At 43.3% G+C, this 13,451-nt stretch overlaps 1 protein-coding gene across 8 annotated transcripts in view; it reads left to right on the top strand.

The window, feature by feature from the left end:
• Positions 1-13,119: 13,119 nt before the first annotated feature.
• The window catches only part of INPP4A (inositol polyphosphate-4-phosphatase type I A), a 117,308-nt gene continuing 116,976 nt past the window's right edge, over positions 13,120-13,451 (top strand). For 5 of the 8 annotated variants that reach the window (XM_074354453.1, XM_074354451.1, XM_074354450.1 and 2 more), the window contains exon 1: positions 13,120-13,379. The gene's annotated coding sequence lies outside the window, so the exon portion shown is untranslated. The remainder of the gene's footprint in view (positions 13,380-13,451) is intronic. The other 3 variants (XM_074354454.1, XM_074354452.1, XM_074354449.1) reach the window with 1 other exon arrangement.

Genomic DNA, 13,451 nt, shown 5'->3' with positions numbered 1-13,451 from the left:
AGGGGTCTGTCACACAGAAGCCAAGGCAGCTTCCTGCTCTGGGTCTGGGGGCCATTAGTAATACCCTGAGGAGCGGAAGGTGATGAATGAAATGGAGAAAAAATGCTTCTCTGAAGTGCAGGCAGTGATTTTGTTTAGTAAAGTTGAAGCCTCATACCTGTAACCTAGCGACCCAACCCCTAGTTCCATATGACAGGAAAGCTTTCGCCTGTGCGTCCCCAGAGACACGTACCCATGCTTACTGCAGCACTGTTCTAATACGAAAATGTGCAATGTATTCATTCTCCAGTCTGTGGGTTGCCCACCCTCGGGGTATGGGGCTTGATTGTATCACGACTCTGCCTCTCCTCCCTGTCTCATGGTTCCACTTGACGCCAGAAGACCACAGAGTAACACATTTAATATATTCCAAGAAAGGAAGTATGAACCATAAATTTTAGATCCAGCCAACCTGACCTTGAAGTGTAAAGACCACAGACAGTTACCGACAGGCAACAACTCAAAGAATATTATTTCCAAGAGCCCTTCCTGAGAAATTTACAAAAGTATGTCAAGTGTCTGATGATGAGAAAGAGAAGATGTTGACATAAGGACCTGTGTGTGCTCTGTCCATAGAAAAAGCTCAGAAACAATGATAATCCTGCAGTGTGAGCATCCATAGACCCCAGACTGTAATCTCTAAACACAGTTTCACAGTTAGGAAACCAAGATGAGCCTGGAACATTTTGTTTTGCCCGAAAGCAAGGCAGCTATCAAAGACTACTCACTGCGGTGATGAAAGCAGGACCCAGGAGCTGACCTGAATGAACTTCCACTGGGCAACAATGGGAGACTTTGAGCATCAAACAGAAAAGGAACTGCAATGATTTGAACTAAATCGAATAGCTAGATAGATATTTTAATCTGCGAGTTTATAATTATCCTAACAAATATTTCATTGGTCACCTTTGCAACAACATTCTAAAAACCACCGAAGGGAAAGAAATCCAGCGTATATCCTGACTTCCCCGTGTGAATTATATTTCAGAGCAACCTAAACAGTTGAGGAAGGAAAGTTCTTCTTCATAGAAGAATTTCAACTAAAAAATATCCCCTTATGAAATATTGGATCTAGGCAATAATATAAAATGGGTGTCAAAACTGCTGGTTGAAAAGTTGATGGGGGACTTTATCATGGAAGGATCAGGCTGAGAAATCTGTATTCAGTGATTTCATTTGACGTCACTCCAGGTGGGTCAATCAGGCATCATGGCCCCTGCCCCATTTATGTTATAAAAAGCTCACACCACCAGTGATGAAATGTTTTTACCAAAAGTGAAAGGAAGGGAGCAAGAGGAGGGAGGCAAGGAAAGAGACACCTCCTCCCTACCACTTCATCCCCTGAAATATGATAGTGTTTATAGAAAAGATGACCTTGGAGATGTTCTGGCCCCTCAAGCGCTGTGCTCGGATCAGGTGAGTGAGAATATGCGGTTACAGCAAAGAGGACAGTCTCAGAAAGGCCTGGCTGGGTGCAGGGGGCTTTCTCCCACCACCTGCACTTGCCACCACTGGGTGGTTCTCCTGAAAGAAGGAGCAGGAAGCAGCCTTGCAGAGAGCTTGTTCAGGGATCCTCAAGCCATGTTCCCATGGAATAGGAAAGTGATGCTTGTACTCTGTGCTGAGATTTAGAAGGGCTATCCTGCACCAAATAACAGAAAACAGGGATGGCCTTAGTTTTTCATTTTCCTCCGTACAGATTGCTGGAACTTACTGTTAGCAGACAAAATACATTAATTAATTAGCAAATCATATTAAGATAATGCTAGCCACTGTAATAACTAAACTCCCAAAGTGTGGTGACTTGAGGCAGTGCAAATTGTTTCCTCTGTAACAGTGCAGTGTGGGTGTTCCCGGCTGGCAGGGATGTAGGCTGTGTCCATCTGGGGGTTCTGTCTGCCTCTTGGGTCTCAGAGCTCTGAAGCCTGCAGCTGGGGCAAGGGAGATGGAGAAGACACCTCTACTTTCATCATCACTTCAGCCTAGAAGAGATATACTTCTGTGGGTAAAAACTCATCACATCTAGATGCAGGGAGGGTGTGGAAATTGTGGTCGTTGACTAGGCAGACCCTTCCTGGTGACACCTCTACACTCTAGGAAGGGGGCACATTTTTTAACAGACATATAGTTGTCCATGGAAATTAAAATTAGCTGAAAAGTCCTTCAGAATTCACGCAGTTCAATAGTTTCCTTCTATGTCCTCATACTTGCTCTTGAATTTGATGCAATTTCATGTACATGTAATAGAATCAGTCCTAGTCTCTGCTGGCTAAACATGCCAGGGAAACAGGGTCACCCTTTGTATAAAGGCTGGGTAAGGAGAATATCAAGTGTAGTCAAAATTACCCTGGGCAATCTCCTGACTTGCCCTGTGGGTACAGTCTAGAATCGTTAAGTCCAGCATAGCCAGTACTCCCTTCAGTGGAGCGGATTGCTCACTTTTTGGATGGGAACCAGAGGAAGGATGTGGCTTGTATTTAGTGACTATGTTCAGGGCTGCCACATAGGGTTGGTCTAGGGTCTGCCCTAAAGGGTCCCTTCTAAAGAGGTATCTTGCAGTGTCACCATCCCAGTTTTTTGTACTTATTATGACAGATTTCCAGCAGATGGCAGTAGAGGGTCTTATGCGACTATGGTAAGTATAGTATGACGATTGTCCAACAGGGGGCGGTAAAGAGTCTCGTCTGAACAGGGCAGCAACGCATCTTTCCTTTCTATGTAACTGTGCACCATTCTGCACTAGGATTCAGGACCGCATTTTCTGGTCCAGTGTGTAGCTCAGTCCCGGGCCGGGGCTCAGTATTGCAGACTGAAGTGGCTATTCATTTAAGCTCCCGCTGAAGAGTGAAAAGTGGCTGCTGCCTGCATTGCCTTGAGGCTTGGCTTTCTGGAACCTCTCCTCCTTTGTGGACAGAGATGCTGGGACTATTGAAATAGGTTACTGAAAGCTCAGTGTCTGACCTTTATTTCATGCTACCAGCATCATTCCTTTATTTATTCATTCATTCTACAGCCTGTAACGCTAGAACATAAAAATTGAGAGTGGCTTGAGATAAAATAGGAGGGACAGGCAAGGGTTGACCACCTTATTTCATGACACATCTCCCTCCTCCCAACCGTCACTGCTGATGATGCTTCTCCCAGGACATGAAGCCAGCCCACTGATAGTCTCCTGAAGATTGGCATGCCAAAGAGTTTGACTTCCCCTACGGCACTAAAGAGATCCTGGCAGGTTCTGAGCTGCCTCCTCACTCAGCCACTGATGACGATTTGGGAGTTGGATTTGGAGACCCAGGGAGTCCAGTTGGGAGACTTTAGCAGTGGTCCAGGTAGTGGGGATGGCAGACTGAACAGTGGAGAGGCAGGGAGAGAGTCAAAAAACTTTGAAGAGGCCAAGGAGTAAGCGGTTCTTTTAAAGCCTGGGGAGCATCACCATTTTTAAAGGGTAGGAGAAATAAGACATGCCCACAAAACCTGCAGAGAATGAAGGGACAGGCACGTGGGTCGGGAAGTGGTTTAAGTCAGAGATGGAAATTCAAGGAGGAGGGTGTGATCGCCGATGTCACGTTCTGGGAAGAGTTGCAAAGTGTGCATTGAATTTGGTAGCGAGGACATTGGTGACTTTAGCAAAGTTCTCTTGTGCTCAGTCTCATTCTTTCATTCTCAAAGAGTTAGGAATGATAGTGAAAGATGGAAAGATACACACACTGCATCCTTAACACCATTGTCTCCCAGTAGAATTGTAAGTGATTTTTTTGTCCTTCTTTGCTTATTTGGGCCTTCCATTTTTTTTTTTAATCACAAGCATGTATTTATTTTCTTATTTATTTCTGATAAAAAAGAGACATGAGGAAGGCAGAACCCCAGGCCAGGGGCCCTCAGATCCTTTGATAAGCAGCTCTAGTCTTCCAAGTCCTGTCTTGGCCAGACAGGATCCCATACATCTAATACGCTATTCTCCAAGTCTTCTGTTTTCACACTTTGCTTTAAGGTTGTACTGCTAACCCTCACCATGAACACAGAGAACAGATCAGTAGGTAAACATGAATGAAAGCATTAAAATTAAAAAGATGGACTGATTTATTTTTTATATGCAAGAATTTCATGATGATTGGATTTTACAGAACCACAAGAAAACAAGATTTTGGGGAAGAATAAAATCCATGCCTATGGCACTGTACTTCAAAAGCAGCCTTTCCCTAAGACAAGGCAGACAAGGCTTTAATTTACATCTAGCAATTGCTACAACGTGTCGACTGCAGTCCACAAGCCTCTGATGACAATGACCTTGAATGTAACCATGTAACCTTGTGACTGGCTCCCCAACCTGGGCAGTGATGCTTTAGATACCGAGGATAAACTTCTTCTTTTTTTTTTTTTAAATGAAGCATCTGTCTTGAAAGAGTGGGTTCTAAAAACTTCAAAACTCTTTTGGCAGCTCCTTTGAAATAATCTGAGTTCTGTTTCACTAAGCCAAGGATTTTAAGATGAGAATTTCAAGATGGTCTTTGGAAATTTTTTTCAACTTTAGGTATCCTTTCAAATATTGAATTTAAATTTTGGTCAGTATGTTAATAGACATCTTGTATTACCAATGAAATTGCCTAAGATTAGACAGTTATGAATGCCACATTATGAATCATTCAGGTAGCATTTCCCCCTGGGGCTTGGTAGAACCACAGAAGCAAGCTCGTCATGGCTGTTGGCAGCAGTGGTTAACCTTCGACCCAGATGACAAGTCTGCTTTGATAGCATGACTTTATTCTTCCATCCATTTCAGGTGGGTATGCAACATGCATGCTGTTGATAGAAATCAGTGTTTACGGAGTTGGCAATGTTGAACTCTCATGGTTTAAGTACAGCCTATATCTTTCCTAAATGCATTAGAGGAGAAATCATGTATGTGTAATTGTTGTACACACAGTTGAGGTTAATAATCAGGGAAGGGAGGGATCCAGTGGGAATGTCTGCCAGCACTTGGGGTGGTTTTCCAGGGGAAGCATAGGCTGAACCAGGCACACATTCCCACCCAATTAAGTCAAGATGCCAAAGCAAGAATGTGCTTGACACCATTTGTAGAATTTAAGATCCAATGACTGATAATAAATAAACACCTAGGTGTTTGTTCCTCTCCCTGGGTGGGTGGCATCTGACGACAGTGGCGATGATCACAAGCAACTTCTCTTCTTCCTCATCTCTGTGGTGAGGCCATGGTGAGGGCTCACTGTCAGACACTGAAGCCCTTCTCTGCCTCCCTTGAAGTTATGCTGACTAGGGGACCAGCTGTGGCCAGAGTCGTGTGAACGGAAATGGTGTGTCTGTGTGTGCCCGCCCCATGCTTTCCTCCTCCTCCTTGGCAATTGTGTAGACCTCAAGCTGAAAAGGCTGCATCTCCAAGTCATTGCTGCAGCCCACTGTGATGTGAGTGAGAAATAAGCCTTCACTGTGTAAAGCCAATGACACTTGGTGTCTATTTTTAACGTTTTATAATATTTGCCTTTGAATAAGGAAGGAAGCATTTTACTTCCGGTGCGAGCAGATTGGGGTTAAATTTCTATATAAGTTGTTTCCAAACCTGCCTCTTGACCCATGATGCTCCTGAAGGCTCTGTCTCCATCCCAGTCCTCCTGCAGTGCCTCTCTGCCCAGTGCTGCCTAGAAAGCCTTGGGTCCAGAGGCACCTCGGTTATTGTTTACATGTGGGATGGCTAAGGTTGAGCTCAATTTTAAGACAGATTTAAGGAGGAGGAAGTGGCTATAATTATTCCCATTTTCAAATGAGGAACTGAGCCTGAGCAAAATGAAATCACTTGTTCAGAGCATACAGCTTTGAAACCAGGCAGGGATTCCGGAAGCCACGTGTTTCAACCACTGTGCTTAACTGTATCTCAGGAGCTGGATCAGCTTGACAAGTTCAAACGGAGTAAGTCCAACTGCTTTCCTTGCAAATTTACTGTGATTCTGTGAAAAGCATTTTTTTTTCCAAATTGTTGGTTGTAATCCATCATTGGGTCATGAAATCAATCTAATGACAAATTTTCGGGGAATATAACAGACTGTAACAGACCACACTGTCGTCATTCACAGGGGTTATTGCTCCATGAACATTGTGTTCATTATGCTCACATGTCATGTGTTTGATTGAGACATAAAATTCCATCTTTTGCTGCAGACTGTGGTCAACAGAGTCTGACAGCCCCACAGGAATTAGGCCCCAGGTGTTTGTGAGTTTAATGGAAAAATGTTGCATTTGTAGGTAATCTGTGATGCTTAATAGGCCAGTCCTCAAAAATGCCCCACTATACTTTGATTCCAAAAGCACAAGGTGAGTGAACCTGCTTTATTTAACCTGTAGGGAAGGCACCCATGGCAGCATGCTCCCTGGCAACAAGATGGCAGCCCTCCAGCACACCTAGATCATTCCCAGTGAACTGGCAGTGTCAGACAGGAGTCATCCCTTCCAAACAGCCTGTGCCTGAGGCCTCCCATGAAATGCTTCCATCTCTTTCTCTCCGAGGGCCAGCCTCACCGTCCCTCTTCCCTCCCACACATGGGGAATCCACTGTCCACCAGCTCATCGCTCCCCTGCCTGGTCTCAACCTGCTTTGTGCCAGATGTTCCTTTTTAGCTGGAGAATAGACTAGAATAGGGTACTCCTTTTTACAGGAAAGAAAATCAGAGTAGATTAGAAACAAAATAAAATTCACAGTGAGCCAGCAGTTTGACAATTGTATGATCTCGACAGCACTGTTTCCCAGACCTCAGTGTGCACGTGCGATCCACCTTGAGGACCTTGTTAAATGCAAATCCTGAGTCAGTAGGTCTGGGATGGAGCCTGAGATTCTGCATTTCTAACATTCCCTGGTGTAGCAAGCTTGTGTTGCTGGTCCACAAAACACACTTTGCTTAGCCAGGGTTGGTCTACACAGTGCCTGGCAGAATAGGCACTCAAAAAACTTTGCTAAATTGAATTAAATTTCAGGAGAAGCTGGTTTTATGGCAAAACTCACCAGCGAGAGCAAATGTGATAAGATGAAGCAACCAATAAAACCGGTGGTTTGCAACCTTGGCTTCAGATTAAAAACGCCAGTGCTTGGGCTCCATTCTCAGAGGTTCTGATTTAATTGGTCTTGGGGAGGAGCCTGGACAGCTACAGCTTTAAAACCCTCTCCAGATGTTCCTAATATGCAGCCAAGTTAAAGAATTTCTGGGAAGAAAGTTTTGTTGAATGCATGCTATGTGTCTGGCGTGCGCTGAGTGAGGCACTAACAATAGGGTTGAGTCAGACCAGGTCCCTGCCCCCAGTGAACTTGTTGACTAATAGGGGAACTAGGTCTGTGTGTGACTATAATGCAAAAAAGTGCTATAGTACATTTGTATAAATTTGTTTAGGGAATACAGATAATGGAGGAACTGATTCAGTCAGAGGCAAAAACAACTGCCCAAGAAGTAATGCTATTTGGATCTTAAAGGATGAATGGGAGTTCACCAGGCAAATAAAGGGAGTAGCTGTCCCAGCCTCTCTCTGTTCTTCCTCATCATTAGCCATAGGGAGAGGATGTTCGGCCAGGACCCAGGATCCCAAATTTTGGACCAGCTGTCTACTGCTTCTTATGAGATTTATGAGGAAGATCTATGTGCAGAGAAGAAGGTCAGTCAATGCATGTTCTTTCTTTTTACCAGCGAGGGGTATTTGAGAAGCCCTATGTAATCTGCCAGCATATACTCTCAGTCAGGGTGCAGTCAGGAAAACAGCCCACATTAGATACTCCATATAAAAAAAATTTGGTTTTTTTTTATTTTTATTTTTTATTATGTAGTTGATTTACAATGTTAGTTTCAGGTGTGTAGAAAAGAAATTCTGATATATATAGATAGATATCTATATATATTTTTTCAAATTCTTTTCCATTATAGCTTATTACAAGAAATACAGCTTTCTGTGCTATACAGTAGGTCCCTCTTGTTTGTATATTTTCTATATAGTAGTGTGTCTCTGTTAATCCCAAACTCCTAATTTACCCCTCCCCCACCACTTCCCACTTTGGTAACCATAGTTTGTTTTCTAGGTCTGTGAGTCTATTTCTAGTTTGTAAATAAAATGTGTATTTTTTTTAGATTCCACATATAAGTGATAATCATGTGATATTTGTCTTTCTCTGTCTGACTTACTTCACCTAATATGATAATTTCCAGGTCTACACATTGTTGCTGCAAATAGCATTACTTCATTCCTTTTATGACTGAGTAATATTCCATCATATATATATATGTGTGTGTGATATATGTATATATATCACACACACACACACATTTATATATATATACCACATCTGCTTTATCCATTCATCTGTCAATGGACATTTAGGTTGTTTCCATGTCTTGGCTATTGTAAACAGTGCTGCTATGAATATTGGGGTTCATGTGTCTTTTCAAATTAGAATTTTTTCTGGATATATGCCCAGAAGTGGGATTGCTGGATCATACAGTAAGTCTATCTTTAGTTTTCTAAGGAACCTCCATTCTGTCCTCCATAGTGGCTGCACCAATTCACATTCCCACCAACAGCGTAGGAGTGTTCCTTCTTCTCCACACCCAATAGAGAGAATTTGATAGAGGAACTAGTTACATGATAAGAGTTGCTGAAAATCCAAACAGGGAACCATAAGGTAACCCAGAGATTAGCAGGGAGCCCAAAAGGTGAAGGGCTGTGAGGATGTGGTGGAAATACCAGAATCCAGGGATCTGAGTTGTCTAATGGGAGCTGGAAACACAGCAAGGACTGCACAAAGGGAGCTGAGCTGACCCAGGAGAAGCAGCCACTGCCAATGATGCAAAGATGACACCCACTGGTCAAAGGACACAAGGATGCCTAGATTCCCCCTTCCACCTGCTCCCCAGTTTCCTGATAGTGCATGCCATTGTGAAAACCAAACAGAGGTCAGTTGGCAAAGGAGCCTAGGAGATAGCTTTCAGGGGTCAGCCCTTGAAGGTTGGGAAATGAATCTGGATGTTTACAGGCTTGATTGATACATTCTGGACTTCTGGCCCACAGCCTAGACCAAAATCAGACTGAGAAGCCTCTTTTACATCTAACACTTTATCTTGGCCTGGAGCAGAGACGCTCAACTGAGATGCTGGAGACATTTCCATGACAGGGTCTGGGGAGGTGAGAATCCCTAAGCAGCTTACCTCCAGCTGCAAGGCACATTTCATTTACTGAATGATCCTAGAAAATATATTTTCTGGGTAACAAGGAATAAAAATATCTTGGAATACTAGGAAGAAGCAAAGAATGGAAGGTGTTGGAGGAAGCCCACACTTAGGAAGAGAAGGTGCTTCTAGAGCAGAGGCCCACCTTGAGGGTCCAAGGTGAGACAGTCCCAGACGCATCCAGTTGTACTAGCAAGGAGAGAAGCAATCAAAGGATGGAGCCAATACCCCAAAGGAGAAGTATGACCAAAATGCACTCTCCTCACGGAATCCTGAAAGTGGAAGACTTGAAATGAAACCAAAATTTCTCCCAGCCTCAGATTTTGAAAGAAGTAACAGGATGCTACAGAATGTTCTACATCTTAAGCAGCTGCTCCTCTCAATTCCTATATGCAAAGAAACAGGAAAATGTGACCCATACACAGAAAACAAATATAAACAAAAAATAGGCAATGGAAACTACCTGGGAGAGAGCCCAGACTGTATTTCACAGACAAAGACCTCAAAGCTATTATTACAAATGTATTCAAAGAACAAAAGGAAAACATGCTTAAAGAATTTTTAAAAAAGATTATGATAATGTTTTGTGAAATAAAGAATATCAATAAAGAGACAGAAATTATTTTTAAAAATCAAATAGGTATTTTGGGGTTGAGAAGTATGATAATTGCCATGAAAGATTCACTAGAGGGGTTTGACCGTAAATATGAACTGGTGGAAAAAGGATCAGTCAACTTGAAGCTAGAGATGATGCAATCCAAAGAAAAAAGGGAATAAAGAATGAAGAAAAATTAACAGCATCTCTTCGTTCCTTTGTTCTTTTTTCTTTTCTTTCTTTCTTTCTTTTTTTAATATAGGTGTTTCCAGCCATAAATTTTCCTCTAAGCACTGCTTTAGCTGCATCCCAAAAGTTTGGTATGTTGAGTTTTCATTTTACTTTTTCTCAGAATATTTTCTCATTTCCCTTTTGAGTTCTTTTTTAACCTCTTGGTTATCGAGGGCTGTGCCATTTAATTTCTACTTATCATTTCCTTCTGTTGTTGATTTCTATTTTAATACAACTGGGGTCACACTTTGTGTGATTTTAATTCTCTTTAATTTATTGAGGCTTTTTTATGGTCAACCAACTCTCTTTTTGTTGCTCTCATACTTTCCTTTAACTTCTGAGACATGGTTTCCTTCAGTTCTTTGAACATGCTTATGATAACTGATTAAAAGTTTTTGTCTAGTAAGTCCAACATTTGTGTTTTCTCATGGGCATTCTATTGACTACCTTTAAGCCTGTGTCCTTTCATTTTTCTTTATGTGTCCCATAACTTTTTGCTTAAAACAGGACATTTTAAATTATACAATGTGGCAATTCTGGAAATCATATTTTCCTCTACTCCAGGGTTTGTTGTTGCTTTTTGTTTGTTTGGTGACTCTCTCAGGATGATTCTATAAAGTCTGTATTCTGTGTCATTTATAACCACCAAAGTCCTTGCTTGGTTAGCTTAATTCCTATCTTTTTATTGATATTCTTTGTGTAGATTTGTTAGTTATTATACAAAGATATTCTCAAATGCTAGAATGAATAAGTTTTTATGGAGGGCTCTCTGTGTACGCTGAGGCATGTCCTCAGTGCTCAGGTAGGGAATTTAAACTCTGCCTTAGCCTTCATTTCTTGCTTGCTCCAAGCCTCAGGGTCAGCCAGAAGTGAGAGATCATGGCCTTCTCAAGTCTTTCCTGGACATGTGCACAGTTGTACACATGTGTGTATCCTTTCAGATTCCAAGAAATACATCAGCTCTTTCTAAAACTTCCCTGTGTACATCTTCCTCATTCTTTCTTCTTAATTGGTCAGCCTCTTGCTAGATCCACTGGTATTACCACCTTGGGCAGCCACACTGTTAAATGATTGCCACTGATTACTTTCACCAATGCTTTGTGGATAGAGCCATTTGCACCGAGTAAGTGCTGAGTCAGGTCAATTAAAAACAAGCCCTGAGAATGAAGTTTCTCCAGTAAGCTGCCAGACCAGTGAAATAGTGACAACTCTCTGGAGATAGGGCTTTCTGAGTTGCACCAAATCCTTTTTTGCCCCTCCAGTGGGCACTAGGCTGCTGTTTTTCACAGCAGGACTATTGGTTTTCAATGCTACATATATTCTCTAATGAAAACACATATAAACATTACTATATCATGTTTAATGGCCCCCAGAGAAATTCTCATGTAGGTCCCCAAAATAGCACTGCTCAGCTCTTAATTATCACATATAGATGATCTAAGTCAGCTTGCTTATTGTATATAGATTATCTAGATCCATATGTTTATCAGAATCCCTCAAGTCTTGTTAAAATACAGTTTGCTTGGTCCCACTTTCAGAGTTTCTAATTCAGCAGGACTGGCAGAGGGCTGGGAATTTGAATTTCTAGCAAGTTCTGAGAGGATGTTAGTGCTGCTGTTTGGGGACCACATGCTGAGAGTTTCTAAAGGACAGGGGATATTTTCCCATAAGCACACTTCTAGAATACTTCTATCATGTTGTGGTGCTTAGAGAATGCATAGCACCGTATTTACTCACAAACTTGGCTCCTTTGATAATGTTCACTCTATAGTTAAATTGGGGCCCCATTCCTCGCCCCACAGAAAAGGTGATTAAGCTTTATAAGATCATCCTGAATTACACAGCAGTCAAGTGACAAATGTTATTGGGAGCCTGGTCTTCATTCAGTGTTTGTTACTATGCTAAATGAATGAATGGTTGAATTTAGACTGATGCCTATTTTTAAAAGTTAATTTAAACTTGTGTCTTTTTTTAAGCTAATGATTTAATAACTCCCTTGGTTTGATTAAAGTTATTGTGGCCATAAAAATGCATTGTCTGAACCCTTTTGAGAACACTTGAGAATGAAAGGGGACCATCTTTATTCCAGATTGTTGTCCTCATTAGGTTTTTGGTGACATAGGGAAGGTCAGATCTAATTGTACATGATATTAGAGAATTTTTGTTTAATTTTCATTTCTAACAGGTTAATATCTTTTCTTTTTAAAGTATATTATAAATGCTTCTTTTTATACCCGAGGGATGTGAGCTCTCACTGAGAAGTGTTCTGGTTTATGAATTAAAATAGTTTTCGTTTAAAAATTTTTAAGGAGAATTTTTTTATGATAAAATTCATACACTTAAAAATAAATGTTTATACTCATTCCAGTATTTACCCTTGCTCAAACAGAAATATTAAGGTTTAAAGTCATATTATGGTGAATTTTTTCTTCCAAAACTTCTAATTCTATTTTTTCCCCCTATGGAAAAATAGAACTTTGGGACAGAAGTGTAAGTAGCTAATATTTGGTGAGAGTTTATAAATGTATATATTTATACAATATGCCAGAACAGTCTGGAAGGATGTTAGCAATTTCTCCCTTCTTTTTGCTTATCTGCATCTTCAAAGCACTATTTTAATTTTTGCTTGTTTCTGGGTTGAATGTTCAGTCCCTAAGCGTCTCGGAGCGCCTGCGCACGTTAGCACCGGGGTAAGCGCGCTCAGCCCGGGGGCAAAGGGCCGGAGAGGCTCCCCGGTCGCGGCTCTTCCCAGAAATCTTTTTCCTTGGGGATGCGTCAGGGCCCCAAAACCCTCAGTATTTGTGAGGGCGAAAGTGGCATCGTCCAGTGAACTGCAGATGTTCAAGAACTCTTTGCAGGCGGGCGATTCACTCACAGCTGAGAGTGGGTTCTCGCAGGGTCCCAGGAGAGGTCAGCGTGCGCAGCTCTGACGCCGGGCGAGGAGAGGCAGAGGAGGACCCGCCGGGTGGGGGCGGTCCGCACGGGGCTCGCAGAGCGCGCATGCGCGGCGAGGGGCGGGGCCAGGGCGGGGCTGGCGGGGCCACCTGAGCGGCGGCGGCGGCGGCGGCACCGGCGGCACCGGCAGAGGCGGGTCTGGGGCTGCGGCGCGGACGGCGGGTTCGCGGCTGAGGTGGGCGCCGCGGGCCGGGGCAGGAGGACCAGCGCTTGGAGCCGGGCCGCAGCCCACGACTTCGGGACCGGGCGGCGGCGGCGCTGCTGCTGCCGGACTCGGGCGCGCGGCCCGGCGGGACCGAGGACGGTGGGGCGGCAGGGCGCGGGCGCCGCGGGCCGGGACGCGCCAGGTAGGTGGGCCGGGCCGGGCGCGACGCGGCGGCCGCTAGCCGCCAGGTGCGGGGATGCTCCCCGGGCGGGGC

This window comes from Camelus bactrianus, chromosome 28, assembly GCF_048773025.1.
Source record: "Camelus bactrianus isolate YW-2024 breed Bactrian camel chromosome 28, ASM4877302v1, whole genome shotgun sequence".
Classification (NCBI taxonomy): domain Eukaryota; kingdom Metazoa; phylum Chordata; class Mammalia; order Artiodactyla; family Camelidae; genus Camelus; species Camelus bactrianus.
Note: the sequence above shows the minus strand (reverse complement) of the source record. Positions and strands in the feature narration are given on the sequence as shown.